Here is a 16924-nt window from a genome sequence, read left to right on the forward strand (position 1 = left end):
AAACATTTGAGCTTTTATTAAAGGTACATACCAGAAGTTTATTTGGTCATTATTTACCTTACATTTTGGCATTAGGTTTAGAGTGTATCTTTAATTGTAGATGAAGTAGCAACATCGCTGTAATATTATACAATAGTTCTCAGCTAGGTGAAACAGTCCTTGTCAGTGCATGATGCTCTCCCACTTTGATTTTCCTCATTGGTTACGAATGGTCATGTTCATTTGTCACTGTACCCACAACAGCATAAAAACACAGGATTTTTCAGCCTAATGAAGTGTGAACGAACATGTAAACTTAGCCAAGTTTTAACAGATAAGGCTTTCTACCCACGCCTACACACACACACACACACACACACTGCCGTGCGAATCCCAGCCACCGTGACCAGCAGTCAAAGCGCAAACAGATTTGAGGGGGGATAAAAAAAAAGTTTGAAAGAAATGGCTTCAATATCTGGAGTGTAAATCTCGGCATGAGAGAGATGGGGGGACTTAAGGGGTAAGGGAATTGAGGGAGTTTTGCAGATGGGGGGACGGAGGGGGAGAACATAGCAAATTGATGGCCTCCATATGTTCATGGGTGCTGGGCTCGTCCAGTGAATGACAATACCCTGAGCCGACTACAAGGTAAGGAGGATAAGGTAGCTTATGACGGCTACCGTGTGAAAGATTGTGTGACTCAGTCTGTCACGCTTCTGTTGCCATCCACTGTACTGGGAGCTCCTCTCTATCTGGGAGGTTTTTAGGGGCCCCACGGGGAAGGGGCTGGGGCTTTAGCCATTCTGTCTGTACCCACTTATGGTGTTTCATCATCAGTCCAGAACTGACTAGCAAAAGTTAAGCAAAACAAAAATAGCCACCGTTGTTTACTTGACTGCCAGCTTCCATAGAGCTGTTTAACTCAATGAGCACACGAGTTTGATTATTAGCTAATTATCCTTCCGTTAGCCTATCTCTCTCATTATTGATGTAATGATACGTGTCTTGTCAGTTTTGATAATTGTTACTGTGTTGATTTTCGGCAAAGAGTGTTTAAGTTGGAATCCATCACCGTGTGAAATCTGAGAATCCAGTAATTATTTATTTCCTGAAAATACTTGGTGTGTAGGTGTCTGGCACAGCATACTGCACATTTGAGTCATTCTCATTTGAAATGGCTCGCACAAGGGCCCAACAACCTGGCATTATGATCCAAGTATCTACCCACTGGGCACAGATGTCAATTCAATGTCTATTCCACATTGGTTCAACGTAATTTCCTTAGTCACTGTCATAGCCAGCTACCACCCGGTACTCTACCCTGCACCTTAGAGACTGCTGACCATTGTACATAGAGTCATTGAACACTGGTCACTTTAATAATGTTTACATATTGTTTTACCCACTTTATATGTATATACTGTATTCTAGTAATGGCTCATCCTATAGAACTACTGCTATATATACCTTTTCTATTCATATACTGTCCATACCGTCTTTACACACCATTATATGTATATATATTTAAATACAGTATATGTGTATATATACAGTACCAGTCAAAAGTTTGGACACACCTACTCATTCAAGGGTTTTTCTTTATTTTTACTATTTTCTACATTGTAGAATAATAGTGAAGATATCAAAACTATGAAATAACACATACGGAATCATGTATTAACCAAAAAAGTGTTAAACAAATCAAAATATATTTTAGATTTTAGATTCTTCAAAATAGCCACCCTTTGCCTTGATGACAGCTTTGCACACTCTTGGAATTCTCTCAACCAGCTTCACCTGGAATGCTTTTCCAACAGTCTTGAAGGAGTTCCCACATGCTGAGCACTTGTTGGCTGCTTTTCCTTCACCCTGCGGTCCAACTCATCCCAAACCATCTCAACTGGGTTGAGGTAGGGTGGTTGTGGAGGCCAGGTCATCTGATGCAGCAGTCCATCACTCTCCGTGTTGGTCAAATAGCCCTTACACAGCCTGGAGATGTGTTGGGTCATTGTCCTGTTGAAAAACAAATGATAGTCCCACTAAGCACAAACCAGATGGGATGGCGTATTGCTGCAGAATGCTGTGGTAGCCATGCTGGTTAAGTGTGCCTTGAATTCTAAATAAATCACCCACAGTGTCACCAGCAAAGCACCCCCAGACCATCACACCTCCTCCTCCATGCATCACGTTGGGAACCACGTATGCGGAGATCATCCGTTCACCTACTCTGCGTCTCGCAAAGACACGGCAGTCGGAACCAAAAATGTCAAATTTGGACTCATCAAACCAAAGGACAGATTTCCACCGGTCTAATGTCCATTGCTCATGTGTCTTGGCCCAAGCAAGCGTCTTCTTCTTATTGGTGTCCTTTAGTGGTGGTTTCTTTGCAGCAATTCGACCATGAAGGCCTGATTAGCGCAGTCTCCTTTGAACAGTCATGTTGAGATGTGTCTGTTACTTGAACTCCGTGAAGCATTTATTCGGGCTGCAATTTCTGAGGGTGGTAACTCGAATAAACTTATTCTCTGCAGCAGAGGTAAATCTTGGTCTTCTTTTCCTGTGGCGGTCCTCATGAGAGCCAGTTTCATAGTGCTTTATGATTTTTGCGACTGCACCTGAAGAAACTTTCAAAGTTCTTGAAATGCTCCGTAATGACTGACTTTCATGCCTTAAAGTAATGATGGACTGTCGTTTCCCTTTGCTTATTTGAGATGTTCTTTCCATAATATGGACTTGGTCTTTTACCAAATAGGGCTATCTTCTGTATACCCCCCCTACCTTGTCACAACACAACTGATTGGCTCAAATGCACAAATACAATTTTAACAAGGCACACCTGTTAATTGAAATGCATTCCAGGTGACTACCTCATGAAGCTGGTTAAGAGAATGCCAAGAGTGTGCAAAGCTGTCATCAAGGCAAAGGGTGGCTACTTTGAAGAATCTCAAATATAAAACATATTTTGAGTTGTTTAACAGCACTTTGGTTACTACATGATTCCGTGTTATTTCATAGTTTTGATGTCTTCACTATTATTCTACAATGTAGAAAATTGTAAAAATAAAATAAAGAAAACCCCTTGAATGAGTAGATTTGTCCCAACTTTGAACTGGTACTGTATGTTTACTCCAGGTCTCTGACATTGCTCGTTCTGATATTTCTTAATTTTATCTGGATTCTTTTTTAAATGTAAATGTTTTTTTAACCTTTATTTAACTAGGCAAGTCAGTTAAGAACAAATTCGTATTTATAATGACGGCCTACCCCGGCCAAACCCTATCCCAGACGACGCTGGGCCAATTATTATCTGCCTTATGGGACTCTCAATCACAGTCGGTTCTGATACAGCCCGGAATCGGTCCAGAGTCTGTAGTGACGCCTTGCACTGAGATGCAGTGCCTTAGACCGCTGCGCCACTCGGGAGCCCAAAACATTCCAATTATGTGTGTATTGTTTTGTAATTGTTTTATTGCTAGGTATTACTGCACTGTTGGAGCTAGACACAAGCATTGCACTGCACCTGCGATAACATCTGCAAATCTGTGTACTCGACCAATAAACGTTTATTTGATTCAACCAGTGTGTGCCCAGTGGGTAGTCTCTCTCTCTATCTCACTCTCACAATCAGCCATTTGAAACCATATCCTTCATTCCCCCTACTTAGTCCAGTGTATGGTAATGGAAACAAGCACCAGACAAACACACTGGCCTCCCAGTGTAATACAGACATCACTCTCTGTGTGTGAGCAGACGGAGCGGAGGAGAGGCACTCCAGAAATGGGACTCACAGCATTAATCCCTGTGTCTTTATTACATTCACACTCAACACACTGGTCAGCTGGCCCTTGCTTCAGGAACAGTGGGCAGTAGTCTCTCTCTCTCTCCCGCTCTCTCTCTGTGTTATATATTATTAGAAGAAAAAAAATTGATGACTTGATTTAGTTGTGCAATATCTTGAACATTATAATAATGATGGTTAGTCACTGTACAGCGTATTTCCCTTCAACAGTATAAGCAGAGCCAAGTAGATAGTTAGATACAGTTCAAAAATAATGATTCATAAGTACTATTATTGGAGACTCACTCTTTGCCCTGTACCTCGGCTGTAATAGAGCTAGCACCATCTTGTGGCACTTGAGAAGCTAAAGAAAACTCCATGCCATTTGTTTGAAACCTATATAATGCTACGACAGCTAGAAACATCCGTGTGCAACAACAGTGACTTCAAGTTGAATTACGACAGTGTAACTGAAATATGTTCTGTTGTTCTGCCAAGTGTAGATCAAACCACCTGACACTTGTTCTCTGCCTGTTTCTCTGGACGACTGTTGTCAATACAGCTGGTGGAGATTTAGCATGATTTACACCCCTCAGTGAAATGTTTTAGCAGGGTCTAAGGGTGCATCTCAATAGTCAAACATTTCTCCCGATTCTCTGCCCCTCTCCTTTAACTGCACTAATCTGGAGAGACAATATATGAAACCAAACATTTTGTATGTCCAGTATTTTCAGATCAGCTTGGATAAAGGGATACGTGGTCAGAATGTAGGCCTATCTGGTGCAGTATAGGAGACATAATATGCCATTGCACAAGTATGGCTGTCTGTTGCCTTGACAAACATAAAGACAGCATTGACTGCTTTAATGGCTATTGGACAACATCTTGTAAGATATAGACTCCAAAACAGTTTTATTAACAGCTTGCAAGATAGTTACTGTAAAGAGATGTAATGTTCCTCAACAAAGTTGAGAAGATGCGCTGGGTCTGCTATCACTACGTTTTTCTTTTTATTGTTTGCCGGTGTAAACCAAAATTGGATTCTAACCGGATTCAAGGGGAAGAAATTGGGAATTAATCATAAAAAGAGGTGGAAGAGGAAGCAAAAGAATAGCCGGGACAGTAATTAGTCTATAAAAGCGCTTTGTTTGTTCCCTCCTTGTTGTTGGAAAGGCTTTTCCCCCTGCTTTACAAGACAACAAAGAGGGCCTAGAAAAGAAAGTTGGATCTTCAGGAGGATGCTCTCACCATGGCAGATTTAACTTTGCCGCACAGCACAGATGGCTCAGCGGGTGAATTTGCATCGTCAGTGTTTCCCCGCCTAATCCCCATTCTTGCGAGGTTACCTGGTTTACAAGCAAGTTTAATAAGCATTCCCTCAGTATGTTCATATGCACACTATAAGCTCCTTTTGTGCGGAATCAAATAAATAAATAAATAAATAGAAAGAGGGAAAGAGGGTGCCTGTTTAGAGAGAATAGCTGCGGTATCTGCTGCTGTGTCGAGCTGAACCGTTCCCAGCTGCATATTTGGGTAATCATCTTGACTGCCTGGTGGATTTGCTCACAGATGTAAGAAATAGGCTGGCTCGAGCAGCTAAAATCTTTGTTTAATCCGTTGTTTCATTGGGCTCTTTTAAGAAACACAAATACAGAATATCTCAATGCAGCATAATGCACAGCAGTGCATTAAAACGGGACGAGTAGAGCGCCTGGTTATTCAATCTCTCCCAGATTTACACTAGGAATGTGATTCTCAGTTTTCCACATGACTGTTTGGAAGTGGGAAGGTCTTCGTCTGCGGAGATACATGTGCCGAGATCTTTGCTTTGGCGTTTGAGGACTGGCTTGACCATTCTCCTGCTTACATAATCCTGTGAGACAATGATAACCATTGTGTCTACGACATGGATAAGATGTGCAAACCTGCTCTATAAAATCAGTTGTTTCAGTCAAGTCAAATTATTTTCCAATGATGACCACATCTGTATTTCTAGTTAAACCCAACATGTTCCCATAGGTATGAAAATGTATGCACTCACTACCGTAAATCGCTCTGGGGATGAGCATCCTATAAATTACAAAAACATTTCATATGTAGCTCTTTCTGAGACACTATCCCATCGAGGAGAAGATAATTATCTATTCTCAATTATTTAACACTGTCTGGACAATAGACAATTTAGACAAACTATGAACATTTGCACAGTGCAGATTTGAATACCCTACAAAATCATGTATTGTCCTATATCGCCCCCTGGTGGTAATCTAATGGCAAAACAGTGAATGATTAATGAAGTACTCATTCTGCAAATTGTTCAACCCCCACTCATTCCGTATGCGTTTCAGTTGTCAATATAGTGATACATACAGCATTTTGGTAAAAATGTAGGGATGAACAGGGTATGGTAACAGATGAGCTACCCATACTATCTAGATAACCAGACACAAAATGAATAATGCAACTTTGGTCAGCCAACTTTTACAATCAAACCAATGGATGCTATTGGGACCAGGAAAAGGAAGGAAAGTCATTTTTTATTTAACTAGCCAAGTCAGTTAAGAACAAATTCTTATTTACAATGACGGCCCACATCGGGCCAAACCTGGACGACGCTCGGTCAATTGTGCGCCGCCCTAAGGGACTCCCAATCATGGCCGGTTGTGATACAGCCAACCTAACTAAGAGATACATTTGACAATAGAATTCTCCCCCTACCCTCCTTCTTGGCAAGAGTCTATTGTCCTGCTAACAACACATAACTCGCTCGTTACTCACCCTCTTCAACGCGTCATTCTCCGCCTGACTCTCTGCCAATGACTTGTGACTCTCCGCCAATACCGCCTGACTCTGGACCAATGTATCAGCTGTCGCCCGTATCTCTGCCCTCAGATAATGTTTCTCTTTTTGCTTTTAAGGGTGGAGTTTGGAGCGGGGTGAGGAGTACTGGAAAAGTATGACTTTCAGGTTAGAACAGGCCATAAGTATACAGCAGATCACTGATTGTCCTCACTTTGATTATGCTGTGACAACATACTGTAGCACCATGACCAGGATCTCTATTCATTTATTAAGTGAGCAGATTAGGGCTTTCAGGATAAATGGAAAATCTACTGGAGACATTTCAAAAATACTGGTAGACTTGGGGATTTGTCAGGGACAGTGCTATTCGCAAACACTAATATCAGATGCCTGTGTTACGCCGAACGCAAAAGCCGGGGAGAATGAACAGGTACAGTACTACAATACTGTACAGTAGACCTAATAATGCTAAAAGTATGCTGCACATTTTTACATTGTATTCCATTTCCAGCAAGTCTATTCAAGCGATCAACTTACTAATGGATGAAGATGCCCTCGGCAAAGGCCAACAAAATTGCTACAGAAAAAAGGAAGAAGATCAAGCAAGCCGAGTCCCAAGCATCCCCTCAAACTCCATGTGTGGGGGGCAATTTCTTGCCAGGGACCAGGCCCATATTTGATTTTTGATGGTAAGTTTAGTTATTTACTAAGGTACAAAAGGTACATGTAACTTTAATTTAACTAGGCAAGTCAGTTAAGAACAAATTATTATTTACAATGACAGTCTACCCCGGCAAAACCCAGATGACGCTGGGCCAATTGTGCGCCGCCCTATGGGACTCCCAATCACAGCCGGATGTGATACAGCCTGGATTCAAACCAAGGACTATAGTGATATCACGTTTCAGGTAAGACCCAACTGCAGACTGTGTTGAAGTAACAATGTTTATTACAGCAACTGGGGCAGGCAAACGACAGGTCAAGGCAGGCAGGGGTCGATAATCCAGAGTAGTGGCAAAGGCACAGGACGGCAGGCAGAATTAGGGTCAGGGGCAGGCAGAGTGGTCAGGCAGGCAGGCTCAGAGTCAGGACAGGCAAAGGTCAAACCCAGGAGAGCGAGACAAAAAGAGACTGGGGAACAAACCTGGTTGACTTGACAAACACGATGAACTGGCAACAGATATAAGTACACAGGAGATAATGGGGAAGATGGGTGACACCTGGAGGTGGGTGGAGACAAGCACAAAGACAGGTGAAACAGATCAGGGTGTGACAAGTGATGTGTCTTGCTTTGAGATGTAGTGCCATAGACCACTGCGCCACTCAGGAGCCATTACCAATATACACTGCTCAAAAAAATAAAGGGAACACTTAAACAACACAATGTAACTTCAAGTCAATCACACTTCTGTGAAATCAAACTGTCCACTTAGGAAGCAATACTGATTGACAATAAATTTCACATGCTGTTGTGCAAATGGAATAGACAAAAGGTGCAAATTATAGGCAATTAGCAAGACACCCCCAATAAAGGAGTGGTTCTGCAGGTGGTGACCACAGACCACTTCTCAGTTCCTATGCTTCCTGGCTGATGTTTTGGTCACTTTTGAATGTTGGCGGTGCTTTCACTCTAGTGGTAGCATGAGACGGAGTCTACAACCCACACAAGTGGCTCAGGTAGTGCAGCTCATCCAGGATGGCACATCAATGCGAGCTGTGGCAAGAAGGTTTGCTGTGTCTGTCAGCGTAGTGTCCAGAGCATGGAGGCGCTACCAGGAGACAGGCCAGTACATCAGGAGACGTGGAGGAGGCCGTAGGAGGGCAACAACCCAGCACCAGGACCGCTACCTCCGCCTTTGTGCAAGGAGGAGCAGGAGGAGCACTGCCAGAGCCCTGAAAAATGACCTCCAGCAGGCCACAAATGTGCATGTGTCTGCTCAAACGGTCAGAAACAGACTCCATGAGGGTGGTATGAGGGCCCGACGTCCACAGGTGGGGGTTGTGCTTACAGCCCAACACCGTGCAGGACGTTTGGCATTTGCCAGAGAACACCAAGATTGGCAAATTCGCCACTGGCGCCCTGTGCTCTTCACAGATGAAAGCAGGTTCACACTGAGCACGTGACAGACGTGACAGAGTCTGGAGACGCCGTGGAGAACGTTTTACTGCCTGCAAAATCCTCCAGCATGACCGGTTTGGTGGTGGGTCAGTCATGGTGTGGGGTGGAATTTCTTTGGGGGGCCGCACAGCCCTCCATGTGCTCGCCAGAGGTAGCCTGACTGCCATTAGGTACCGAGATGAGATCCTCAGAACCCTTGTGAGACCATATGCTGGTGCGGTTGGCCCTGGGTTCCTCCTAATGCAAGACAATGCTAGACCTCATGTGGCTGGAGTGTGTCAGCAGTTCCTGCAAGAGGAAGGCATTGATGCTATGGACTGGCCCGCCCGTTCCCCAGACCTGAATCCAATTGAGCACATCTGGGACATCATGTCTCGCTCCATCCACCAACGCCACGTTGCACCACAGACTGTCCAGGAGTTGGCGGATGCTTTAGTCCAGGTCTGGGAGGAGATCCCTCAGGAGACCATCCGCCACCTCATCAGGAGCATGCCCAGGCGTTGGAGGGAGGTCATACAGGCACGTGGAGGCCACACACACTACTGAGCCTCATTTTGACTTGTTTTAAGGACATTACATCAAAGTTGGATCAGCCTGTAGTGTGGTTTTCCACTTTAACTTTGAGTGTGACTCCAAATCCAGACCTCCATGTGTTGATAAATTTGATATCCATTGATAATTTTTGTGTGATTTTGTTGTCAGCACATTCAACTATGTAAAGAAAAAAGTATTTAATAAGAATATTTCATTCATTCAGATCTAGGATGTGTTATTTTAGTGTTCCCTTTATTTTTTTGAGCAGTGTATTTATAGAAAGATATATATTTCTCATTCTCAGACTGGAAAAATTTGCAGAGTTCACGATCTCATTTAAGTCCTTGCTTAAAAAATAACGATATTTTGGAGATGATTTCGTTTTCAAATAACGTAAAATGAGAGAGAAAAAGGCAATTCTTGAACATGGGGTGAAACATACTTACTAATTTGTAAATAAAGCCAGTTTGTTATTTTGAATTATTTATTTCTGTTTTTAGAGGGAGAGAAACCAAAAGCCCACCGTCGCCTCATGGGTCTCCTGGGCGCGGCCAGCACGGGTATCGAACGAGCATCTGTAGCAACGCAGTTTGCGCTGCAGTGTCTTAGACCCCTGCGCCACTCGGGAGGCCTCATCCACAAAGTTTTTATTGTTGATCAATTGCCTTGCACAAAGTATCTACTGTCCCGCAAATAGCCCATAATGGAGCTGTACAACATGGCCGGTCGGGAGTAGGTTACAGTACTACAGTAAGAGCAAAACAAACCTAACATTTCCACATCCTAATTGTAGTCTAACCAATACCCAAATGGAGATTCAGTGAAAATAAAAATCTCATTGATTTATCAAGACCAGTCTCCATGCTTGTCTCAGAGCAGCGCTGTTTTGACCTCTGAATGCTGCCTCTACCATTCATTTTGAAAGAGTATTTTCCAGTAAGCATAATCAGTGTTCTAACTCCCCCCTGCGCTGGTCTGGAGCAATGAAGCAGTGACGCAGGGCATCGTACTAAACCACAAATTACCTATAAGTCCCGCAGCATAATCTCAAAACATTTAGTTGAGCAACCACTGTGTCTGTATCTTTGTAATGTGTCTGTATCATGTCTGTATATCTGCACCGTGTATGTATATATGTATTGTAGCAGGCTAAAGGGTGTGGGTTTTCCACGTCACCAAGTTCAATACCAAAACACCAGTAGCACAAACAGAATGCAAATGGCGAGTTTATTAGGGATTTCAGTACACGGGGAAAGAAGGGGGAAATCACTATTCACCTCACAGTCCACAAGCCGTTCTCGTTGTCCGTTCCGTTTTCCAGGGGTAATCCTCACACTCGGGTCCTCAGCCAATCCGGTCCGGTACACAAGGGGGGGGGGGGGGTAGTCAGACAGTCCAGGTCACAACGGGTAATCACACAGATCTTGTTCTTGCTTCTCCCACTCTTCATAACGCTATTGGTTCTCTCCTACTCTGCCCCTTTGTGCAGGCTGCCTCCTCCTTTGTCCCCAAGCACTCCCTGGGCAGGAAGTCCATATAAGGCCCGGGGGTGGAGCCAACGGGCTGCCAGATATCTCCCCTCAATAACCACTCCCCTCACCTCTCCCTGCCGTCACAGTGCTCCCTTTAGGTGCTGGAAGGCTTTCTGTCTCCTAGGTCCACTTCACCTGGTCCACTCCACCTGGTCAGATCTGTCAGGGGGCTGGCTAGGGAGGCAAAGTGGGGAATACATCTCCGGTAGTAACTAGTCAACCCCACAAATGTGTGTATCTGCTTCTTGGTGAGGGGGCAGGGACAGTCCCGAATCGCCTCCACTTTCTTCACCTAGGGTTTGACACATCCCCTCCAGATCGTGTACCCCAGGTACTCAGCCTCCCACAGTCCAAGCTGGCATTTCTTTGGGTTTGCTGTTAACCCCGCCTTCCGTAAGGCCTGCACTACCACGCTCACCTGGTTTAGATGGGTCTCCCACTCACTCTCATGGATCACAATATCATCGATGTATGCCACCGCGTACTTCCGATGGGATCAGAGAACCCGGTCCATCAACCTCTGGAAGGTGGCCGGGGGCCCCTGCAGTCCAAAGGGAAGCTTCTTGTAATGGAACAGACCATCCGGGTGGCCCGTGTTTGCCCGTGTCTCGGGAGCTAAGGGCACCTGCCAATAACCAAATGACGAGTTTTAGGGATCTCGGTACACGGGGAAAGAAGGGGGAAATTACTATTCACCTCACAGTCCACAAGCCGTGCTCGTTGTCCGTTCCGTTTTCAGGTCGAGGGTGCTGATAAATCGGACGGTCCCTAGCCGTTCAATTAATTCATCAATTCGGGGCATAGGGTAGGCATCGAACTTTAAGATTTCATTTACCTTCCTAAAATCATTACAGAATCGGGTGGTGCCGTCTGGTTTCAGCACCAACACTATGGGGCTGCACCACTGGAAACAAGAACAAGACAGGTGACAATATAGGCCTAAACATACATGCAACATGTGTTGATAAAGTGTTGGTCCCAGGTTTCATGAGCTGAAATAAAATATCCCAAAAATGTTCAATACACACAAAAAGCTTACTTTTCTCAAATTTTGTGCACAACATCCCTGTTAGTAATCCATCCACCGGACAGGTGTGGCATATCAAGACGCTGATTAAACAGCATGATTATTACACAGGTGCACCCTTTGTCACACAATATAATGCCACAGTGTCACGCCCTGGCCATAGAGAGGCTTTTATTCTCTATTTTGGTTAGGCCAGGGTGTGACTAGGGTGGGCATTCTAGTTTCTTTATTTCTATGTTTTCTCTTTCTATGTTTTGGTTCTCAATCAGGGACAGCTGTCTATCGTTGTCTCTGATTGGGAATCATACTTAGGCAGCCTGTTTTTCCACCTTAGTTGTGGGTAGTTGTCTGTGTTAGTGGCCTGTATAGCCCTATTCAGTTTCACATTCACATATAGCTATGACCAACAGGTGCGTATCTGTATTCCCAGTCATGTGAAATCCATTGATTAGGGCCTAATTAATTTATTTCATTTGACTGATTTCCTTAAATTAACTGTAAATCAGTAAAATCTTAGAAATTACTGTATGTTGCATTTATATTTTTGTTCAGTATAGTCTAATTAGCTGTAGATGAATAACTCTCCAGTTGGAAGTTTTGCCCAGCCTGTTGTTTTTTGCTGATAGTGGATATGACTTTGAAGCTCTGACATTGTTTCAAAAGTACAAATTCAACATATTTTATTCAAGGTTTGTCAATGTTGAAAATTGGTTACAATGATGACATAATCCTGTGGTTGAAATTTCAACCTCAAAACAACAGTTGATGACTTTTATTCAAATCCGAAGTATTTTCCACGTAGATTCCACTTCACAATATGTTGACAAATTAGGTTGAAACAACATTGATTCAACCAGTTTGTGCCCAGTGGGTAGTGTATTTCTCCTCTAGAGGACACCATCTCATTACAATAACTTTGACCCTGGGAGGACTACACTTTTAATAGGTTTACATAGATATAAACAGTGAAAAAATTATCAAGAAGAAAAATCTTATTAGAGCTGTGAAGGAGTTTAGGCTATTAGCCTAAATAAAATAGGCTGTAGGCTATGCTACTCAGTGGCCTGTTAGGGATTTCTATACCTTCAACGTGCCGTCATTCATTCTAGGCTATCATCAAGCTGAGGCTATTGAAGGCTGTAGCCAAAGACAGTGCTGTAGCATAATCTGCATTAGGCCTTCCTTTTCACAGCCATTGGTTCGTAGGATTATGCAACTTTTATTGACTAACCTGTCATTCGGAGATGAAATTTGTCGCGTGTGTAGTAGCCCTAGATGACACCAAGGGGAGCCTGAGAAATAGACACATTTCTGAAAACAACTACTTAAAAAACATACAGCAACCGTGATGTAGGATTCTTACAGGAACATGAATATCAATTACAATTTCAACTGTAGGATCGAATGGTGTGTGGTTTAGATTGATTATATATGGCCCAATGATGGACCAGGCTGGCACAAATCATCGGTGGTAAAACATGAGGATTGGGCGTGAGACATGATTGGGAATTCTGCTCTTGCTGTCATCTATTGACAACAATTTACAAAGCAATAAGCCATTCGACTTAGAAATGCAAGAAAAAGAGGCACACACTTGTTTATTTTGTAGTTGGATGCAAGTGCTGAAGAAGGCTTAGCATTTAGCGGGCAAATGTCAGTCAGTTCACCAAGCTTGTAGCTATGGCAACCTAATTTTGTTGGCTACATTTCACGGATAGCATATATATCTCAAAACAGAATGCAAAGCAAATCGCTATTCATGTCTCATAGATTAATAAAGTAGGGTCACATTTAATTTGCTCTGTTGAACCTATCCTTTGGAATGACTTTGATGGAGAGTGGTACTTAGTAATGTATTCAGTAATGTATTGTATTTTCCCTAAACATAACACTTTCTATTCAGAACAAAAGTTAATTGCTTTACCAAATTTTTTACAGTTTTACTTTAGTGCCTTGTGTCAAACAGGATGCATGTTTTGGAATATTTGTATCCTGTACAGGCTTTCTTCTTTTCACTCTGTAAATTAGGTTAGTATTGTTGATCCAACCTCAGTTTTCGCCTATCACAGCCATTAAACTCTGTAACTGTTTAAAAGTCACCAATCCCTGAGCGGTTTCCTTCCTCTCCGGCAACTGAGTTAGGACCGATGCCTGTATCTTTGTAGTGACTGGGTGTATTGATACACCATCCAAAGTGTAATTAATAACTTCACCATTCTCAAAGGAATGTTCAATGTCTGCTTTTTTAAATGTTTACCCATCTACCAATAAGACTCTTTTTTTAGTATATTTTTTTTTATTACAAAAAACACAAGGGGTAACAGTATTAGAACATGAAGGACAAACAATACAGCATCAAGACACTATCAAACATGTATCAGTCTTTCCACAACAGAGCCATCCTTAAGAGACATTCTTTGCGAGGCATTGGAAAACCTCCCTGGTTTTTGTGGTTGAATCTGTGTTTGAAATTCCATGCTCCACTGAGGGACCTTACAGATAATTGTGTGGGATACAGAGATGAGGTAGTCATTCAAAAACCCGGTTAAACACTATTATTGCACACAAAGTGAGTCCAAGCAACTTATTATGTGACTTGTTAAGCAAATGTTTACTCCTGAACTTATTTAGGCTTGCCATAAGAAAGGGGTTAAATACTTATTGACTCAAGACATTTCATCTTTTCATTTTTAATGAATTTGTAAAAATAAACATTATTCCACTTTGACATCATGGGGTGTCACTGGCCTTCATTGTGTGACAGTGACCAAACCTCTCAATGTAATCAATAAATTCAGGCTGTGTAAAAACTTTCTGAAGGTACTGTTGGCCTAAATAGCAGCATTGATGATTGATAAATTATGGTCACATTTAATAGTAACAGTGAATCTATTTAGTTTTTAAGTGATATCTCAACAATCATTCTCACTATAGCACATTGGTAATAGTTAGAAACAAATGTCATAGCTAGGCTGGGCTTGGTAAAAACCTTGGATGGGAGACTAAAGGGTATCTGTAGCTAGATCAATTCTCCAGTAGGAGGTGCTGCCCAGGCTAATGTATATATATTTTTTCTGATAGTGGGTATAACGTTGAAAGCATGACGTTGTTTTAAAGGTTCAACATATTTTATACAAGGTTTGTCCCAAATTTGACATTACAATATTCAGACGTAGTAGCCTACAAACATCAATACATTATTCAGTAAATACCGTCCCTAGATGACTAAACAAAAACAGTTTGGTTATAACACAATAGATTTAGAGGGGAGGGGGGGGCAGAGGAATACAAAGGAACATGGGTCTCTATCGGACATGGGAAGCTATTCTTGCATAAATATGACTACATATGCATATCAGTATTTACTGAGTATCAGTATTTACGATTGAGCTGGTGATGTGAGGCTCTGGTTTGCACAGTCGAGGTCGCCATTGTCCTTTGTAGATTCTGCCAGGTCGTCGTGGAGTGAGATGTTCATCTGCGTCGGTCAATGTTCTTACTAGATTTGTTACCTTTCCTGCTGCAGTCTGTTAGGCTGTAGTCTAGGACTCACTTCTTCTTGAGTGATCAATAGTTCAGAGGTCATACCATTTCACGCGTGGTGCAAGCTCTCACGTTTTCTGGCCTGTAGAGTTGAAATTAGACTTAGCCCTTTTTAAACTTGAGGACAAGTCATCATGGTATTTGGAACTGAGGTGACTTTTTGTCACGGGGCTTTTATTCTAGAGTGGAAAAGGGGTTGGTTCATCATTTCCAACCAATGCCTGTTCACTTGGGTGTGGTGACTGACAAGTTACCATAAAACAGACAATTTTCATTTTATAAGACTAAATCACATTTATCTTTTCAAAACTATTCTTATACTTCGTTAAACATTTTATCCAACATTCAGATGCAAGCCTTATAACTGAGGAACCTGTATGAACAGAGTTATGGTAATGTGGCTGTATTGTCTTTCATGAGGTCACAAACATGAAATAAAACGGACAGGGTCGTAGCTGGCTTCTCCACCGATCGTTTCCACATTCTCTAAATTATGAATAATGTTTAATTCTCCAATTCGGGGAGGTAGGAGTATTTGGCAGGAGAGTTCCTTTGTCTTAGTGTGAAACTCTCTCTCCATACTGAATGGTCAGGGCGAGAAGAGTCTCTGCACTTAATTTATGACGTGGTTGTTAAAGTCATAAAATTGCTCCCTCCTAACAGGAGGGGGGGGTCACATTTCTGCTAGAGGGCTAGCATCATGACACAGGTGTGCCAAGCTTGTAGCGTCATACCCAAGAAGACTCAATTGCTGCCAAAAGTGCTTCAACAAAGTAATGAGTAAAGGATCTGAAAACATACGTAAATATGATATTTTTGCAAAAATTTCTAAAAACCTGTTGTTGCGTTGTCATTATGGGGTATTGTGTGTAGATTGATGAGGATTTAAAAAAAATCAATTTTAGAATAAGGCTGTAACTTAAAATGTTGAAAAACTCAAGGGGTCTGACTACTTTCCCGAATGCCCTGTATCATAACCATTGCAGATTAAATTCATCACTTTTTAAGGCCACGATGAGAATTTTCACAAACTAGGATGCACACCTCTACCATGCACACCTCTTATTTAATTGGGTCTATTTGATAGGCTGTTATAATTATAACTTACAGTATAACTTCAGGCACTTGATATTTTGCACGGAAGTGTGTAGGCCTACTGTAGTTACACCTTTTTTAGAGAATACAATGTTTCGGAATCGCGGGCAAAGCACCATATTTAGGTTCATGAAGAAGTTAATGCAAAACGTTATTGTATTCAATTTGCAATTGTTGTTGTCTTTCAGAAATGGTCAGATACAGCAAATGTCCCTGCAAAAGAAAACATTATTCCAACACCTCCAAAGACAGTTGATCAAGTTCGCCATGCATTGCTATTTCCTTTAAATATTGTCATGGCCTAATTGCAATACATCCAAAGTATATAGAAAATAAGAGCTCTATTGTCACCATAAAAGGTGAATGATAGGCATTTGAGGTGGAGTTATAATGCACGTTCACACGAGCACAATGTTACGACAGGTCTGATTTATTACGGGAAACATGTGTATATATGGTGTGCTCCAAGTTTATAAATCTCAATATTTACATTTACACCACGGTTATAAATTATG

The sequence above is a fragment of the Salvelinus fontinalis genome, chromosome 31, assembly GCF_029448725.1.
Source record: "Salvelinus fontinalis isolate EN_2023a chromosome 31, ASM2944872v1, whole genome shotgun sequence".
Taxonomy (NCBI): domain Eukaryota; kingdom Metazoa; phylum Chordata; class Actinopteri; order Salmoniformes; family Salmonidae; genus Salvelinus; species Salvelinus fontinalis.